Source organism: Ictidomys tridecemlineatus, chromosome 2 (genome assembly GCF_052094955.1).
Source record: "Ictidomys tridecemlineatus isolate mIctTri1 chromosome 2, mIctTri1.hap1, whole genome shotgun sequence".
NCBI lineage: Eukaryota > Metazoa > Chordata > Mammalia > Rodentia > Sciuridae > Ictidomys > Ictidomys tridecemlineatus.
Window position 1 is genome coordinate 147,162,736 of NC_135478.1, and position 20,990 is coordinate 147,183,725.

At 40.0% G+C, this 20,990-nt stretch overlaps 1 protein-coding gene across 3 annotated transcripts in view; it reads left to right on the forward strand.

Annotated features, from left to right (window-relative positions):
• Positions 1 to 20,990, forward strand: part of Jazf1 (JAZF zinc finger 1) — a 327,034-nt gene that overhangs the window by 61,872 nt on the left and 244,172 nt on the right. The window lies entirely within an intron of this gene.

Below are 20,990 nucleotides of genomic sequence, written 5' to 3' on the forward strand. Positions count from 1 at the left end.
ATTCATTCCATATCTCATACTATTCAAATAAACTGCAACTTGATCAATTAATTTCATATGATGATCAGAATGATATACAAAAGAATTATGAAAAATAAAAGGAGGGAGCATTCAAGAAAACAGATTTAGGGCTGGGGATATAGCTCAGTTGGTAGAGTACTTGCTTTGCATGCACAAGGCCCTGGGTTCAATCCCCAGCACCACAAAGAAAAAAAAAGAGAGAGAGAGAGAGAAAGAGATTTGCAAATGTCTGGTGTACCTCAGTTGCAAAATGTAAAGATTGATGTGTGTGTGTGTGTGTGTGTGTGCACGTGTGTACATTGCTGTGGATCAAACCCAGGGCCTCATGCATGCTAGGCAAGCACTAAAATACTGAGCTGAAAATTGATATTTTTATTAAGGATTTCAATAAAAGTATGTATTCATATCTGCTTAAATTCATAAGGGAACTAGAATAAAATATGGGTGAAATCCTTTATAACTTTAAAGAAGGGCTTTTTAATAAACATTTTTACTTGATTTTTTAAAAAATAGCAATCGGGAAAAAAAACTGAATGGACAGATTGATCAGTTTATGTGAAGAGCTCCTATAGATTTAAGTAAATTATATTAGATTAACAGATTAAAATGAAAAATTTTACAGACCAATGGAAAAATAAGCAAAGAACAGGAGCAGATTATTTACATATTAAAAAAAATGCATTGTCTAAACCTAAGAGAAAATGTTTTCCCTCACAAGGAATAAGAGAAATGCAAATTGAAACTATGCAGAAGTGACACTTTTCATTTTATCAGATTGGCAAAAATTCTACAGTGTGACAATTACATGTTGTTGAGCAGGTGTGAGGAAATTGGTGCAGTACTTCTCATGAGAGCACAAAACGGCACAACCCTGGCGAGGGCCAGTTTGGCGGTATCTTTTGAGATTACAGATGCAATTACCCTTTGACCCAGCAATCTGGCGCCTGCAATTTTTCCTGAGATACATCTGAATACATATAAAGTGACGTACATAGGAGGTTTTCCATTAGGCCATTGTTTGGTTTAGGGAAGATTGGAAACAATTCAAGTACCCATTAGAAGACCGGTTAAATAAACTATGATCCATCCATACAATGGAATATTGTGTGGCGTTTGAAAGAGAACTCTTTATACACTGACATGGAAAGATCTCCAAGATTAAATTTAAAAAAGCAAGGTATCAAACAAAATTTTTAATATGCCACCTTATAGAAAGGGGATATAATTTGAGTGTGTTCACATCTGCTTGTGCATGAAGACACATTGAAGAATAAACACAGAGGATCTCAGTAAAAGTGACCACCTCCAGTAGATGTAGGGGTATGGCATGGCTGGGGATGTGGTGGACAGAAGCAGGCTAGGAGCAACACTAACACTGTTCATTGTACTTGTTGTATTATGTATTTATTTCTGAGCCTTATAAATTGTTAGGATTCAAAATAAGTTTTGCAGTTGCATGTTTCTAAAATTGCATTTCAGTGGTAGTTGAACATATCCAGTGGCCAGAAAGATCTGCCCAGAGCTTGATCATCTCATGTTTGGACAGTTGGTTGCAGATTCCTAAGTGGGTCTGATGTTCGGCTTACCTACAGCTGTGCTGTTCAGGATGGTAGCCACTGGCTCTTGCTGGCTATTGAGCACTTTTGGCTCTTGCTGGCTATTGAGCACTTTTGGACTTTTTGTCTAGTCCAAATTTTGGGAGATGTGCTACAAGTATGCCTGACTCAGAAAACTTGGTATGGGAAAAAAAATGTGAATTACTTCATTCATAACTTCAAAGGTATTGATTACATGTTGAATGATAATAATTTGGATTTGGGGGCTTAAATATATTACTAAATTGATTTCATTTATTTTCCTACCTTAAATGTGGCCACTAGAAAATTTAAAATTACATATGTGGCTTGGCTTCATGGCTCACATTTTATTTCTTTTGCACAGAACTGGTGTCAACTCTTGTCCACACTTAGCATGTCTCTCAGAATTCATAATAATAAAAAATACAGCCTAAACAGGTGGCTTCCCATCTTTAAACACCCTGTTCCTCCCTTGGCTCCTCGAAGCCTTAGAGACCTTTCTAATAGTCTGAGACCCTCCTTTACCCATGCACACCTCCCATGAGTATAAACACTGCTTCTGTCTTCTCCTTGGACTGCAGGCCACTTTGTAAATTTGAGTCTTTGACAGACTCTTCCTTCTGTGGGGAATGTCACTTCTCCATGTCATTGCCTAGGAAACTCCTATCATCCTAGAAGCCCAGTGCATGTGTCCCCTTCTTTGAAGAAGCTTCTCTAGTTCTCCTATTTGGTTTTTCTTTTTTTCCCTTCTTTGTATCTGATTATTTACTGACACTGACAGTAAATAAACTCTAAAATGTCACTTGGAAAATGAAGTTGGTTGTTCTTTGCCCAGTGTGCCTGGCTGGTACTTCTGTTTGGTCTGTGTGTTTGGGGAAGCAGGCTGGAACTTGTAGGTTTTCCTTGGTTAAGGATAGACCTCTTGGAATGCTCTAGCTTTACACGGGCCAGCCTCCCAAGGAGCAGGAGATAACAAACTGCAGAGATGTCAGCAGCACTGAAGCCGCAGTGACTTCTGGTTTCCAGGGCTGTGCCCACTCACCTCCTGTAATGCTCAGATTGGAAGATGAGAAGTATTTGAATTCAGTTCAGAGAGCAGAATTCTCCAGGCTGGCTGGGTGCCCATGTTTCCAGAAGGTAAAGGTGGCAGGTGGTTGCCAGAAGGTGAAAGCAGAGGTGGATGCTGGCCAGCTACAGGAAGGCCATGAGCTGGAATAATGAAGTTCTTCACGGGCTTTATTGCGGGCTCTCACCTCAGTGGCCATCTCCATGGAGAGTTGTACCTGCCTGTTAACCTTCCCCCTTGTCCTTCTCTTCTGCTTTTGGCAATTTAAGTTTTTGATCAAAAGACAATAGAAGAATAGTAAATAGAATATCCTAATCTGTGGACCAAAGATTTTAAGAAGGGAAAACTGGAATCTTGCAAGAAACTTCCCTCTTTAGCTAAGTAAACTGAAAGGGCCCAACATTTACACCCAGACTTTAGAAGCATCATTAACTACCATTTGGAATCTGTTTATTTCATATATAATCACCCAATTATTTTTTTTTATCAGGCAAAATTTCTTATATGGCTCTAATAGTCAGTTGAATAAGGAGCTTTTACTTTAGCAAAGCTTTGAGAACTATTAGTGTAGTAGGAAGTTCTAGAAAAGTCGGTCTAAAGCTAGGACTGCCACTGACCTAGTGGTGTGAGCTTGAGTGAGTTGCTTTACCTCTCTAAACCTCAGCATTCAGGAAAATAGGGTCATAAACACATCCTGGGATATGAGCATTACAGGAGATAAGTGGGCACAGGTGTCTGGTCCATAGTAGGTTTTGGTAAGTAGGATTTAGAGCTTCAATGTGCATACAGATTTTCTTTTGCATCTGTCTGGTGGTGAATCACCAGAAGAGCACACCCAAGGCCAGAGAGGGGTGTGTCCTTTCATATGGGTGACAGACTTCGGGGATTGAACTTCAGTAGTTCGTCAGAGCCTCACAGTCACCCCAAGGAGGCCAGAAGGGCATCAGGATACACAAGTTGGAGAACTGGCTCTGCTATTGGTTAGTTCTAGGAGGGTGCCCTCTGCCTCCCGGATCCTGTTGTAAACGGAACGCAGCGATCATCTCCATCTCTAAGATGCTGTGATTCTGTCTCTATAAAGCAACAGAAGTTGGCCCAGCAGTTCCACACAATTTTTTGTGGGAAAGCTGTTCACGGTGTGGGCTCCGAGCACCTGGAAGCTGCACAGCATGGCTGTCCCCTCCAAATAGCCCCACACCTGGAGGAGGGTCCCCCTTACCCTCCTGGTCACATCCAGAGGCCCTAGTTGTGGTCCTTCTGGGCTTCATTCCTCTGTTCTGCTCTCATATCCTCCTGGGATCCACCTGACTCCATTTCCCACCAGAGATGTTTTGTGTTTTCCAAGGGTTGGGATCTTCTCCTGATCGTTCTTCTGACAAGAAAGAGTAGTAATTTTTAAGAGGGAGATTATCATCAGGTTTTTTGTTTCAGTGAGTTTTGTGCTTGAGGCAAATTTTTATGACAAAGTTCTTTCTCCAAATCACTGGAGGTGAATGTGGTCAGCCTCCTTGGCCTCCCTGCCCTGCCTCCTGTTACCCAACTGCCAACCTGGCGGGGCCCGGCCTTCATTCTTCTTGGAGATGAGTGAACATCCTCATGTGCCTTATGACCAGATCATTCAAGCTGGCAGCAGTCAAGATTTGGGACTAATTATCATTAGAAGGTCATTTCATTGCTGCCCATAATTGATCTTGCCTTAGGCAATTCTTTTGTCACATGATTAAAAAAGGGAAAAAAATGGTTTGGGGCAATAACCTTTTGAAAACTAGGTTTCCTATAGTCAATTCTTTTTCAAAACAACTTTATAAACTTCCAGTGCTCCCTGATTCATGTGGTAATTTGCCTTCTTTATAATATTGCATGTTCAAAATAAAGGGAAATTGAAACAGTTCATCACTGAAGTGACTGTTACAAAATCAGCATCTGGTTTGAATAATGAGGTTTTTTGGTCCAAGTTTTGCTCCAGTGAATGAAGCTAATGAATCTGCCCTCCACTCTTGTATCAGTGACTTCCTCTTCACTAACTTTTGGTTCCTCTGGCCAGTTGGGAGGCCACTAAAGTGTCTTTCAGAAACTTCCTTCCCAGGGGTACTTGTTTTAAATAATCTCAGGCAGCCACTGATGTCACTGGCAGGAGGCAGGCACAGACACCCCACAAGCATAAAATCACAGGTCTGGGACATTTCCAGTGTCCTCCTTTCTCTATCACTCAAGCTCTTGAAACAAGAACACAGGGAAAAGGGGGCTCTAGAGTTGGAAGGATTGAAACTCAGATGTTGGTGTAGCACAGTGATAGCCACACAACTCAGGGTCAGGCGTAAAGGCGGCTTCCCCCCGGTTTTGTATTTCCCTTGAACTCTGAAGCCCACAGGAACACAGTTGCGCCTGATGATGGCAGTACTGCTGGGAGGGCGAGGAGCCTTTCTTGCTGCTCTCGCTGGTAACATGCCTGCACATACATGAACTTCTACCTACTCCCTAGGAGGTGGCTAAGTACAGTATTTTTGCTGCTGGGTTTCCTGATCTGTAAATATCCAGGCTTATAAACCCCCAACAATACCCTCTCCTACTTACATAGCACTTTCAGATTCACAATTTGATTGACAGTCAGAAAACCCCTTTAGGATGGATAGGGTAGATTTTCTTATCCCTCTTTGACTACAAAGGGGCCTCCTCAAAGAAGCACTGTGATTTACTCAGATCTGATGATCATGTGCTAGAAAGCAGTGATGTTTTATAAAGGCCTAGTTTTATATCTTATCAAAAAATCAAAGGGAAATCCTGCATTGCACATTCTACATCAATAAAAAGTACCAACTACATGAACGAATCAATCAAAAAATAAACCAATAAGTAACATGAAACAAAACCCAAACAAATAAAACCCTAAAGAGAAATGTCTCCAATAAAACAGTAGAACTATGGAAGCAAATGAGTGCTTTCTGTTTGTTATTTCTGTTCCTATTATCATAATTGGCAAGGGTACAGGCAGGCCGATAGAAGAGTTGCAAGAAATATTTGTTGAATTTAATTGGATTGGCATTACTTGACTAAATAGGAAAACAACAGACTATCCCTTTATCTGTGAATACTTTGATACTTGGATTTTATCAACACAAAATAGGCCAAGATTGACGGTTAATTCTTTACTTTTCTTCAGCCAAATCCAGTTGTCCGCTGCAACAGGATCCTGAGGAAAACTTAGGACAGAAAATGAGAGCAGTTTTCTCATTTTGTGGACTAGATTGCAAGTATTCCCCTTGCCTGACTTGTGTATGTTTGTATTACCAATTTTTTGCACTGGTTTCTTCACAGTTAGCAGAAGCAGAGAACAGAAAACTTGGATAGAATTGAAAGTCCTTCTCAGGCAAGGCCCACCTGTAGAGAACATGGTTTCAGGTGACTTTGAGATATCTTGCACTCTCTGGCCAGCCTGATCTTCACCTGGGCACCTGATCTTCACTTGGGCACCTGATCTTCAAGGGTGGAGCTGTGGCAAGGTGCCTGTTGGGTCAGAAAGGGCAACCCCTTCTCACTTTGTTATCTGAACTCTGCCCTATTAGTCTGAGAAACCTGGAATCCTTGCTCTCTTGACTTTTTTGCTTTTACTTTCTAAAAGTAATTATTTTTTGTGGTTTATTTTTCCTTCTTAACTATGCTTCTGCATAAACTCTGATTCTTAACGAGCAAGTGGACACTTTCCTTTGTACTGGTTAATGTTTGTGATATGCAAGTATTCATTAAAAAAGTGCTGGGTATTGTGTATAATTTAGCCTTCACAAGTTCTTTTTTGTTTTTTTCCTATTCCATGATAAAAATCTTTATTTTTTTTTTCTTGGTCATTCAACACATTCAAGTGTATATTTATTTATTTATTTTTAATTTTATTGAGTTTTTTATATATGACAGCAAAATGAATTACAATTCATATTACACATATAGAGCACAATTTTTCACATCTCTGGTTGTATACAAAGTATATTCACACCAGTCTGTGTCTTCATAGATGTACTTTGAATAATGATGTTCATCACATGTCACCATCATTTCTAACCCAATCCAGGTTCTTTTTTTTTAAAAAAAATATTTTTAGTTGTAAATGGAAACAATACCTTTATTTTATTTATTTATCTTTTTATGTGGTGCTGAGTATCAAACCCTCACAGGTGCTAGGCAGGCACTCTGCCACTGAGCCACAACCCCAGACCCAATCCAGGTTCTTTTGTAATTAGAAACAACTCTTTTAAATTCACCTGGGCCATTTGAAATTTTCTCCTCAAATTTCCATTTCTTTTGGCTAAGCAGATTCTCTCTTTACTTTTTGGCCCAATTTGGCCTTTAGCAGTCAGTCCTACCTGTATCTCATCAGGTTTGGCAGAAAGGGGAAGGGCAAGAACCCTTGATTCTACAACCTGTCTAGGTTACATAATCGGTACAAACCTTGGTTTCCTTTTGTGAAAAGTGAGTTAAACAATAACTATTTCACAGCCTCGAGGATCAATCGAGATGGCTCATTTGTATGTGCTTTGTAGTGTTCAATGCTCTTATCAACGCAGAGGCTTTTTCATGGGAAGGTGATTGATAAAACACTGAAAGAGTGCTTTGATTATTATCAGACGAATTATGGGATATGAAATAAGAAAAGGGATGGGCCATTCTTTTTAAAAATCAATACAAATTATACAAAATTAATACAAATTATACAAAGGTGTAATTTGACAAATATGGAATATGCTTAACATGTTCAACATGATATTTTGATGCATATATACATTGTGAAATGATTAACACAAATTAATTGACCCATCCATTACCTCACATAGTTACTGTGTGTGTGTGTGTGTGTGTGTGTGTTTATGTGTGTAGAATGTTTGGGATCAACTCCTTTAGCAGGTTCCAAGTATACAATACAGTATTGTTAACTAGACATACTCACCATACACTGCATTAGATCCTTACTCTTCTAACTCAAAAAGTTTTACCTTTTGATCAACCTCTCCCCATACCCACCCCCTGCTCAGCCCCTGGTAACCATTATTCTAGTTCTGCTCTTCTGTTTCCATGAGTTTGACTTTTTTAGACTCCTCATAGAAGTGAGATCATACTGTATTTGCCTTTGTCTGACTTCCTTTATTTAGTATGATGCCCTCAAGGTTTATCCATGTTTTTTTCAAATGGGAGAATTCCTTCTTCTTTTACAAGACAATTTAAACTTATTTTTAAACTGACACATAAAAACATATAATTCTACATTTTTATGGATTTTCATGGGATGTTTCCATACATGTAGATATGGTATAGTGTTTAAACCAAGGTAAGCATATCCACGTCAGCCAAATACTTATCATTACTTTGTGGTGAAAACATTCAACATCCTTGCTTCTAGCTTTTTTGAAGTATACAGTAGCACATTGTCGTTATCTGTGTCCACCCTCCTGTGCAGGAGCAGAGCAGGACTTATTTTTCCCCAGAACCTACTGGCCATCCCTTCACCATACCACAGTTCACCACTGTCCTCCCCAGCCTCTGGCAACCACCATTCTGCTTTCAACTTCTATGAGATCAACTTGTTTAGATTCCACATATGAGTGAAATCATGCTGTTCTTGTCTTTCTGTGCCTGGCTTATTCCACTTAACATAATGGTCATCTGTTCCCTCCATGTTTTTTAAATGACAGAATTTAATCTTTTTTTATGACTGAGTCATATCTCATATAATATACATATATATCTCACATGTTCTTTATCTATTCATTACTTGATAGACACTTAGATTGTTTCTGTTTCTTAGTCATTGTGCTATAATAAACATGTGACATACTCATTTTATTTCTTTTGGAACTATACCCATTAATAAAATTACTAGATCATATGGTATTTTAAATTTTTTTGAGGAACCTCTGTACCATTTTCATAATGACTGCGCTCATTTTCATCTGCACCAAAATTGTGCAAGATTCGCTTTTCTCCACATCCTCACCAGCACTTTTTAATCTTTGTCTTTTTGGTAATAACCATTCTTATTGGATTGAGGTGATTTCATTGTGTGTTTGGTTCACATTTCCCAGATGATTAGTGATGTTGAAAATTTTTTGTATACATGTTGACTATTTGTATGTTTTCTTTTCAGAAATACCCACGTAGTTCCATTGCCCATTTTTAAATAAAATATATTTGAGTCTTTTGTTTTTCTTTTGAGTTGGGTTCCTTATAAATTTTGGTTATTAACCCCTTGTCAGATGAATAGCTGGCAAATAATTTCTCCCATTCTTCAGGTTGTCTCTTCACTTGGTTGATTGTTTGATGTGCATTATCTTTTTAGTTTGATATGATCCCATCTGTCTATTTTTGCTTCTGTTTCTGTGCTTTTGGGTCTTAAGAAAAAAAAAAATGTTCCCATTCCAGTGACCTGAAGTATTTCTCCCTTGTTTTCTTATAAATAGTTTCAGGTCTTACATTTAAGAGTTCAATCTATTTCAAGTTGAATTTTTCTATGTGATGAGAAATAGGGATCTAGATTGATTATTCTCCATGTGAATATACAATTTTCCCAGCACCACTTATTAAAGAAGAGACAGTACCCAGTGCATATTCCTGGCACCTTTGACAAAGATCACTAGGCTGTAGATGTGTGGGTTTACTTAGAGTCTCTCTATTATGTTCCATGGGTCTGTGTATTTTTTTTATGTCACTATTATGCTGTTTTGTTTATTATAACTTTTTAGTATATTTTGAAGGTAGATGTTTTGATGCTTCCTGCTTATTGTTTTTGTTGTTGTTGTTGTTCAGGATAGCTTTGGCTATTTGGGATTTTTTGAGGTTTCATATGAATTTTAAAGTTGTTTTTCTAGTTCTGTGATGAATGCCATCTATTCATATTTTGATAGAGATTACACTAAATCTGAACATTACTTTGGGTAATGTGGACATTGTAGCAACATTGATTCTTCCAATCCATAAAAAAAAAATATATGACATGGATATCTTTCTATTTTTTTGTGTCCTTAATTTTTTCATCAGTGTTTTATAATAGTCATCACAGAGATCTTTTACCTATTTAGTTAAAATTTTTTCCTAGGTATTTTATTATTATAACTATTATAAATGAGATTACTTTCTTGATTTATTTCTCAGATAATTTGTCATTGGCATGTAGAAACACTACTGGTTTTTGTATGTTGATTTGTAGATTTCCTGAAATTTTGCTGAATTTATTTGTTCTAATATTTGTTTGGTAGAGTCTTGGATGTTTTTACATATAAGATCATGTCTGCAGACAGTGACAGTTTGACTTCCTTTTTTCCAATTTGGATGCCCTTTATTTCTTTTTCTTGCCTGATTGCTTTGGCAATTATGTTGACTCAAAGTGGTATAAGTGGGCATTTTTATCTTGTTCCAGCTTTTAGAAACAAGGCTTTCCATTTTTCCCTAGATTATTAATTGTGGGCTTTTGTATATGGCTTTATTATGTTGAAGTACATTCCTTAATTTTTTTCTTTTTTGTGGCTGAATAATATTTTGTGGAATTTCTTTATCCACTCATCCATTGGTGAACACTTAGGTTGATTTCATAGCTTGGCTATTGTCAGTAATGCTGCAGCATGTGGGAGTACTAATATTGCTTTGAGGTTCTGATTTTATTTATTTGTATACATACTCATTAGTGGGACTACTGGATCATATGGTAGTTCTATTCTTAAATTTTTGAGGAATCTGCGTATTGATTTCCATATGATCTGAAACCATTCACGATGCCACCAACAGCATGCAGGGGTTTCCTTTTCTCCCTAGGGGAGAGGAATTCTTGATCAAGGTACCTCAGAGGATGAAGAGATCAGTGAGATACTAAGCAAGTGACTGTTAGATGAATGGAGAGAACCAATAGAGAAGAATTAAGACCAAGCATGTAGGTTTGTTTGCATAGAGATGAGCTGGGAGATCAAGCTGGGCTCTCATGCTACCAAAATGTAGTGAAAGGAGCATGAAGAGGAGACTCCTAGCTAGTGACCTGGGGAACAAATGAATTTGACATTGCTGGAAAGGTAAGCTTGAAGAAGGTTCAGAGAGTTCATCCATCTAATCAAAAATTGACTGGACCAGGGGTGACTATGTCCACTAAGAGAACATGGTGTTGAGCATAGTGCCTGGCACAGAGGAAGCATTAGCAAGTGTTTGTGGAGCAAATAAACAGATGCAATACAGATGGTGTTGAGAATCAGTTTCAGAATTGGTGCTGGATCTTAAGTTTAACTATCACTCTGCCTCTGCAAAAGCCTGTCTTTTGAAGAGGAGTTATTGCATCTATCCACCAGGCCCATGCATTGGACCTAAAATGGGAGGTCATTTTTTTCTCCCAATACAGAACCATGCTTTCCTAGCTCAAGGAAGCAAGAGGTGCCTTGGTAAGATGCTACATATGCCATTGCACTATGTCTCTTTGGTTTAATTTGCAGGCGACTGCTATGAAAATGTTAGAGCTATATCTAGGAACATGGAAGGTGGAGCTCTGTATGCATTTTTTTTTGTCAGTAAACTAAGTTAGCTATGAATATCCAATCATGGCTACTTTTTTATTTCTCCTTTGAAACACTACAGAATCATATTTTGTTCTGATCAGGTTCTGACCTATGAGGTCATCATATCCATTATTTATGTACCTGGGAGTGACTTTATTTCACTTACCCTGTTTGTTTGCTATTAGTGATCCCTGGCTTAGACTACTGCAGTGACATTTTTGACGTGAGAAGACAACTGAGAATCTGGATTCCTATCTTGCTGGCTGTTTGCTGCACATCATGAAACATGTCTTTGGTTTAGGTTTCATCAGTTTGGAGTGAGAAGCCTGGTGATTACAGGTACCAGGAATATTCTCAGCTTTGCAGAGAACTTTGCTCTAGACCGTATGACACCAAGACCAACGCTGTTCCAGGTCATGTTCTCCACAGGTGACTTGACTCAGCTGCTGTGTGATTTAACATTTCCACAATGTGTACCTGGTATTAAAAATACACAAAAGTGCTTCAAGAGACTGGTTGTAAAACTGCACATGATGAGAGGTGCCTAAGGATACTTCACTCAATAAGTGCTAGAAACTTTACTCTAGTGGGAGGTTTGTGGGTTGGTTGGTATTTGAGGGACAAATTAAAAAGCACACCTGTAAGCCTGACAGATTTAGGTGGCAGATTAATTTTATGTTTGCAGCTTGAGGCATTTGGAATGGCTCAAAGTTTAGGCGCTACTGATGCAGTTATAAATGTGTAGTCACCTTTGTTCTCTCTTCCAGGGGTAAAGCCACTGAGATGCAATTTAAATAACCTTCTGAAATTTCAAATGTCAGGAACCAAGAAAGTCCTGTAAACTCTCAGATTCCTTCAGTCCCGGCCTTGTGCTGGGCCACTAGACCATGGGGTCTGCGTGGAAGATGAAAGTGTAAACATACGCACCCCGCGTTTCCCAAGCCAGTGGAAGTTTGTGTCTCTTGCTCATATAGAGTACAGTATTTCACAATGGAGTGCATGGTGCTCAGAGCTGAAAGGAGTATTTATATGCAGCCTGTCAGAGGTATGCTTGGTATGAAAACCGTAAGTGATTTGCCTCACTGGTTTGTTTAAAATTCCCCAGCATATTGCTGGACTAACATAGCTTTTATTCACTGACTCTCCTTTACAGTGTGTGCATGGGCTGGGGGATGACTATGTGCTAAAGGAAATAAATATCCTGGACTTGATCCTCATCAAGAGAAGCCTGTAACATTTATGTTAAAAGGTGATTCTGTGTTCCTTCTGCTTGGCAGAGGGCCCGGATATATAATGAGGTATTGACATGTGTCAGGTCCTGTGTCTCCCAAGAACCTGGGCTGTCTAGTCACTCTCGAGTTCTATTTATTGAAATGACGACATGCTGCAGTTGATGCATTGATGTTCCGCAAGCCAGGTGTGTGCTGTGTGAGAGGTGCTTGGGAGAGCGGCTGCTGGAACATTAACTCCAGATTCCCTGACTCATGTGTGATGCAAATATTAAACCTAATATGAGGTTAAACCAGTATCAAAAGCAAGTGGAAAAATGACTGCTTTTCAGAAGAAAGAAATGTCCCATACTGGGCCATACTGGGGAGTTTCTTTCTTTGGAGTTCTCTGGTCTGATAGGGGTTCGTTCCTTTTCTTCAGTTTCACTAACTTCGTAGCTAAGGCCAACAGTGCAAGTGTTCACAGGACGATCGCTCTGGATACCATCTAGGAACCAGTGCACGTGCTTGGGTCGGGTCCTCTCAGAACCGTGCATTAGCTTGCCTGTGTCACCCTTAAGACACTTGCCCTGATCCTCCTTGGGAAAGTGTCATTACCAGACCAGACACTACACATAGAACAACTTCTTTTCTTGTTTGTTTTGTTTCTAATGAAGAAGAACGAATCCAGGTTGACGAGAATAAGGCATCATTCCCATCCAGTCACTCATGGAAAGTGAAAAACGAGGGCCTTTTCTCTAGGAATGTGCATAACCCTTTCTGATTGGCTCTTCCTCTGCCTTCCTGGGCTGCCATGTCTTCCCAGAAAGACATGAGAGGAGCTCATCAGGCTTATATGCTGCCAATGAGCAAAATCCTACAATTAAGCCGATTAAGTCTTAAATTGGTCAGTTTTCCAACTTTGAGGTTAGGGTATTTAATAGGATATAATGTTATAAGATACTTCTTTTCTAAAGAAGCCTGAGGATATGAGGAAGGAAATCCTCTTGTAAAACCAAAAGCCGAGCTCCCTAAAACTGCCTCACTATCAGTTCTGCATGTTCCCGAAGTGGCCCAGGCATCGCTGTGGGCTCAGGTGGCCCAAGATGCAGTTTGATCCGTTTGAAAACGCTCATGCGTTCAGCTCAATTAGATTAATTACCTTCCTCACCAGGATTCACCACACTTTGCAGCGTATCTGTAGTAACTCCACGTTAGTTTTGCAAGTAAACGTTGCTCGTAATGGACTCCAAAGACTGTGGTTTCTTCTGAACCTGTGAAGAAGAATTTTAAATAACCATTTCTAACCAAGACAGAGTCTGGGCTAGCAAATGTGTCTTCAAGCTGTTTTCTATTTATTGTGAGAATTCTGCATTTAGAAGAGATTCCCATTTGTCTTCTAACTCTGTGCCATTTGTGTGTTGTCTCCAAAGTAATTCTCAGGGTGCGTAGTAAAGACGCTTTTTTCTGAGTCTCCTGAAGTGACAGTGAATTCTGTATCCTCTTAATTTCCATCCGGAGGTCATTGAGCAAACTGTTGGGAGTTGATGTTGAAACCGCTGTGGATGGGGCATGCAGAAATCAAGGGCAGAGTCCTTACCCCTCAGTGGCCTTGGGGTGAAGCAGTATTTCTAATACACAGTGAAGGAATCTTAGGCACTCTTTGTACTCTTAAGTGATCACAATCTTTTAATCTTCCCTCCTCCTCCCCTTTATCCTTCTCTACACAAAGAAAAAAAAAACAACTTGTTTTTAGGATAATTATTATAAGGCAAGCCCCTGAGTGGGTCTGTGAACATAATCCTTTCCAGAATCTTAGTGTCACAGGGAATTCTCAGCCACTAACCTTTGTACTGAGATAGATAAAGAGGGAGGTGGGGGAATCATAGTTCAAGCATGACTAATTCAGGCCACATCTGGCAGGATTGGGACACATGTTCAATATAATGACAATGATAATAACAACACTATCCACATATTTATTCAAGAGCCAGATTATTTGGTAGTTACTTTCACATTCCCTGTGTCATGTGTTCCTTATATAATTCTCAGGGAGATAAGGGTAGGTCATTAAATCCTGTTAATTAATTCAATATTTTTGTGTGTGTGTGTGTGTCTGCTCTCTGTTAGATCCTGTACTAGGTGCTAGGGATGTGGTTGGAAGCCAAACAATAAAAGATTTCCGCTTTTGTAGAATTTATGTATCAACTGTGGGGAGATACACCATAAATAAATGAATCAAGTGAAATGCAAGTTTCGTTGGGAAATAAAACTGCTGTGCAGAAAAGTGAGATTAGGAAAATGGAGAGGAAGTGGAGTGGTTATCACAGTACTAACTAGGGTGCTTGGGGAGTGGACTAAGTGAGAAAGGACTTGAGTAATACCTAAAGGAGCTAAGAGAGTGGCTGACAGCATTCCAGACAGAGGGACCAGCTAGGACAGGCAACTACCTGCTTAGTTTGCCTGAGGAACCGCAGGCCATTGAACTGGAGTGAGTGAGGAAGGGCAGTGGGAGATGAGGTGGGTATGGATACATTTGTTAGCCAGTGCAAGGACTTGGGCGTTTCCTCCAGGGCAATTGGGGCGTTATTGGGCAGAAGAGTGACATGATGGACATTTTAACTGTATTACTCTGGCTGTTGTGTTCAGAATATACTGATGGGAACAGGCTAGAATCAGGGAGACTGATTTGGAGGGAATTGCAATAATTCAGTGACAAGATGATTGTCCTGGCCCAGGAAGGGAGCTATAAAGATGGTGGGAAGTGGTAGAGTTCTGGGTATATTTTAGAGGTAGGGTCCACAGGTTTGATCTTGGGGCCTAAGAGAAAGACAGAGAAGTCAAGGATAACTCCAGAGTCTTAGATGTGAGCTACCAGAAGAATTTGGTTATCATTCACCATGATGAGGGTGGCTGGCAAGAGGAGATTTTGGAAATGGATGGAATTCAGGATCTCAGTTTAGGCCATATTCAGTTTAAGAGTCCTATTAGATTTCCAAGTCTATTTGCCCATCATTAGTGGACAGTCATTGATGTTCAGGCCTAGAGTTCAGGAGAGAAGCCAGGGCTGAAGGTAAGCATTTAGGAATGGCTGGGGTATGGGTGGCATGAAAGCCACAGACTGAGACTGGGAACTAGTAATGCAGACGAAGAAGAAGGTACCGCTGCAGTGACTGTGTAGCAGGAAGAAAGGCCAAGCCAGGAGGTGGGGGTGTGAGGGAAACTGGGAGTCATGTGGAAGTGTTCCAAGAAGGGAGCGATCACTTCTGTCAGATGTCTCCAGTAGGTTAAAAAAAAAAAAATGGCTATATCAATCAGTCATAAGCTAAGACCCAAGACAAGTGACTCATTCAGGTCTGTGATCGGGAAATTGCCAGGCTAGGGCACAAAGTCAAGCTCACTTTCTTCCTGCCAGGAGAATCCTCTGGTTGTGCCTGAACTTGGTGTGCCATTCGGGTCATCATGGAGGTGGTACTGCACATGTTTGTACTAGTCCAGTATTTTAGCAGTGGTATCCCATACTTTCGTTTTTGAGTTTGTATGAAAATTTTGGTTTCATATATCCTTTATAGGTAGAATTTATGTTTATTACAGAAAACTAGAAAAACAGATAAGCAAAAGGAATATAAGCAAAGCCATAATAATAATCATACCACTCAGAAGTAACCGAGCTCACACATTGGTATATGTCCTTCCAGACTTTTTATTTCTAATCCCATATATAAGTTTATATATTTCTTTCGAGAAATTACTTTATACTAAATATGTTAGTACCTTTTCCACCAACAATAGGTCATGAGTATCTATTAGGGTATATACATTGCTTTGTATATATTTTTAAAATAGTGCCAGATATCTATAACAGAGCATAGTTTGCCCATGGAAATTAACCAAGAAACAGGACAGTGATAATAATGGTAATGAATGGTTTATATTCACTGAGGCTTGTCAAGTATTAGACATTGTTGCCAAGCATTTCATTCACATCCTGTCACTTAATTCTCTCAACAGTACTGTGAGGGTAGGTGCTGTTGTTGTCTCCCATTTTTTGCAGTCAAGACTGTAAGAGGTTTAGACACTTGCACATTACAACGCAGCAAATGCTGGACGGATTTGGACCCCATGGGTCCTGCTCCAGGGACCACAGGGTTCTCCGTGGTCCAACTCTTCTCTCTCAATGTATTTTCATGTTTTGACCCAGTGGACGTGTCCCACCAGCTGCCTGACACTGCATTACCTTCATGTGATCCCTGGGCAGGCAGAGTGGGGGCACACTGGGAGTGGGGTTGTTGGTGTCCTACTTGCCACCCAGGGTGGCACCAGTCTGCGAGGTACCCCGTTTATCCATCAGTGGTTCATAAGTCAACTTGTAGAAAATTAGGGTTTTTGTCCCTCCAGGTTTACTCTGTTAAAAACAAAAAGTTCTACATCTAAGAAGGATCATATTGATCCCCTTTGAGATAAGAAAAAAGTGGCATTTCCCCCATGTAGTTAAATATGGTGGTTGTTGTGTATTTGTTTTGTGGTGGGGGAATTGAGTCTAGGGGGTCTTAACCACTCAGCCACTCTAGCAGTCCTTTTTTATTTTTTATTTAGAGACAGGGGCTTGCTTAGTTGCTCAGGGCCTCACTAAATTGTTGAGGCTGACCTTGAACTTGAGATCTTCTTGCCTGAACCTCCTGAGTTGCTGGAATTACAGACATTCACCACGGTGGCCAGGCATAGTTTTGTTTTATTTTGTTTACAGATTAGTTAATACTCTAGAATTTATGTACTAACTGTGCTAATAAAGTTAAATAAAGTTAATACTCTATAATTTATGTATTACGTGAATAGGCTTATACTTTAAACATGTCAGTTCCTTCTGTGATTCCCTTTCAAACCCTTGTGCACCTTAATCTGGTTCTTACAGTGGAATAAACATGATACAAAGCATATAATAAAAAAAAGCATGATATAACAAAGTATAACCATTGCCTATGATTGAGTTGTGCTTAACATATGGTATACAGCAACAGTGACCAAGTGGAAAGGCTACAGTAGCAGAAATATCAGATTCATTGAATTTTAAATCACATTTGTGGCAGCGTTTGCAAAAATTTATGTTGCAGCAGCTGGGCGTGGTGGCACATTTCTGTAATCCCAGTGGCTTGGGAGGCTGAGACAGGAGGATCATGAGTTCAAAGCCAGCCTCAGAAACTTGGCAAGGTCCTAAGCAACTCAGTGAGAACCTGTCTCTAAATTAAAATATTATACACACACATACACACACACACACACACACAATAGGGCTAGGGTTGTGGCTCAGTGGTAAACACCCCAGGGTTCAATCCCTGGTCCCCCAAAATTAAGATGACACAGTGAGAATAAAAAGGGAATTCCTATATTTCTAAAACTCCTATTGTTATCTGTAAAGTTGAAGAAATGCAAACTTCCACTAATAAAATTATATGGCATTATTGTCTTTTCAGGTGCTTAGATCACATGATGTGAAAGTAACTACCACCACAGGACGCTATTACATTATGAGTTTTGTCTATCCAACAAGTGAATGGATGTTGCCTAAGGTTTTGGGTTGTCCCTTCCAATTATTTTAACCCAACACAAAACGTAGTGTTTACCTGCAGCTGCCCCAAACCTGTTTCTCAGTGACCATAAATGTGGTCCAGCTATTCTCCTGATTCCCAGCTTCCCAACAGACCTTTGCTGCTCAGAACATTGGCACGTCTTTATAGCAGTGTGTATTGTTGAGGATCTTGTGATCTGTTTCTTTTCTATTCTTATAATCTCAAGTTTGTGTCTGGGGATCGGGATATGAAGGTGTTTCTGTGGTGACTTTAAGCTGAGCTGTTACCTAGAGAGCTAATAAAATGCTGCTTCTGGAGCCTCAACATGCAGAACAGTCTATTCGAGTAAACCCAGGATCATCTTTAGCATTCTCCTGTTGCCTGAGACCTCACTTTCCTTATGTCTTTCCTGTTCATAATGACAGACCTCTTCATTCAATAAGAATTCTGTTTTCTTAAATGTGTGTCTTCAAATTCTACCTGAACAATGCATGGTTTCAGAAATAAAATGTTATTTCCATGGGCTTCTTTATAAAAGTTTCAGGCAAGTTCAGAGATGCTAATCTAAAACCCAGATCTCAGGTCTGGGGGCGTAGCTCAGTTGTAGAGTGCTTGTCTGGCATGCACAAGGCCCTGAGTTCAATCCCCAGCACTGTCTCTCACACACACACAAGACCCCATAAAATCCAGAGTTCATGTAAGGATTGTGGTTTATAAAAATACTCTTATGTATTGTTTTAGAAATCCTGGTTTATAGTTTATTTTGAACTTGATTTATGAACACAAGCATTACTCCCATGTATTAAATCTAATGGATTTCTCTCCTTGTTCCCTCTTCAGAAACTTGCCTGTTTCTCCTTTTAATAACTTGGGAGTATGGAACATACTGTCCATTTCTCTTCCTTCCAACATTGAATTTCTGCCTAATTAACAGAATAAAGCAAGCATCTTTCAAAAACTTGACTTTAAGTACTTGGATATATATCATCAGAACCATTAAAAAGAACACAATGTTTAGTGCATCTCTTCTCTCACTGAGCACAAAAACTTTTCTTAGCTGTCCCCATTATTGAGGCAGGTCAACCATAGCTCCACGCAATGGAATCTTACAGACTAACTAAAAGGCTGATCACTTTGTAGAAAAGCGAGGACCCTTTCGTGCTCATCGGCTCTCTTTTTGTCATTGTATAGCTTTTACAAATACATTAAAAAGCTATTGCAGCCTGGCATGGTGGTGCACAACTATGATCCCAGTGACGGGGGAGGCTAAGGCAGGAGGATCTCAAGTTGAAGCCCAGCCTGGGCAACTTAATGAGACCCTGTCTCAAAATAGTAAATAAAAAGGGCTGGGGATGTGGTAGAACACCCCTGGATTCAATTCTCAGTACTGGGAAAGGAAGAAAAGCTATTCCATCTTACATGCCTCTTCACCCCCATTTTAGTGAGGTTTTAAAACTCAGGATTTAACCTTTCTAAACTGGACCTCATTAGCTATAAAAATATGTTTTAGTCTTGCTGTTAGATGAGAACAGAGAGTAAAAATTAAAAAAAAAATTCCAGCAGTCTGAATACAAATATATTTATTTGTTTATTTAAGGGTCCCAAGCCCTTTAACACTGGAATTTGGAGGTAAGGCTGTGGCTGCCAATAGGATAAGAGACAGAACATTGGACAAAGTACACTACACTTATTGAAAAGAAGAGACCAGTTTCCATCCCAAAATAAAAATAACCCACACAGTATGCCAAGTCATGTTGGCCAAGATGTCAGCAATAGTAGTAAATCCAGAAAAGTGAGGCTGGGCACCCTCTTTCCCAGTCCTAACTTTGCCCTGCTGCTTATTAGGAAAAGGTAGAGTACCTCGCGGCTACCTGTCTTGGCCCCAGAGAGAAAGGACACAAATTTCAGAGCACTCTGCTTTGTTTTGTTTTAATTCCCGTAGTTTGGCCATGGTTAGTGGACTTCCCAACAGGGACCTTCCTGTTGCCTTGGAGGATCAATAGCACCTTCCTCTGAGGTTCTCCTGATGATTAGATTAATGTGCAATATCTTACCCCAGTGCCTGCCATATTATCAGGGTGCAAGAAGTGTTAGCCATTGCCAATATTATCACTATCATTAGTCATCTGTCACCATGAAACGCTTAACCCTAAGTCTAGCTTTCCTTTATCCCCAGTGGGACAATTTACAAGGCATCCCAGGGATGAGAATCCCAGGAACTACAATCTAGGTATTTTAAGTGAAAAGATACTCTGTGATAAAAAGTGAACACTGCATTGTAGAGCATATTTTCGGTCTGTTAGGGAGTTTATGCTTCTCAGTTGATGTCACTTGGTCATTGATGAGCACCTGCTATAGGCACTTTGCTAGGTGCTGAACATGTAAAGATGAAGAAGACAAACCTGGTTCCTGTGGGTATGGTACACAGTTCAGGTGCTGTAACAAAATGCCATGGGGTAGCTATCACCACACACATTCTGATTGCTCTGGAGGCTGGACAGTCCGTGATCAAGGTGCTGGCAGATTCAGACCCTGGTGAGGTCCCCTTCCTTGTTTGCAGATGACTTCCTTGCTGTGTCTTCAATGGCCAAGAGAGATTCAGGAAGGAAAAAAATTTTTCTTATAAGGGTGCTAATCCCTAATATGGAGCTCCATCCTCATGACCTACTCCCAAAGGTGTACCTCCAAGCGTCCCCAAACACTGGGGATTTCAGATTCAACATGAATTGTGGAGAGAAACAAACATTCAGTTCAGGGCAGAGAACTTAATTTTTCTTTGGACTGGAGACAAGTAAAGAGACAGTCACCATGCTGAATAATTGCAAAAAACAAGATTGGCTTTGGTACTGACTGGGGCACTTAACACAGACTTGGGGGTGGAGGCAGTCAGGGAAGCTCACTGTGGGGAGGGTCCCTCCTGAAGAGGGAGCAAGAGGGATACAAGAGAACTGAGGGGTAGGATACCCATCTGCCTGGAGCAGGGAGAGCATGGTGCATTAGAAGAACTTAAAGGATTTCATCATGGCTGGAGGATA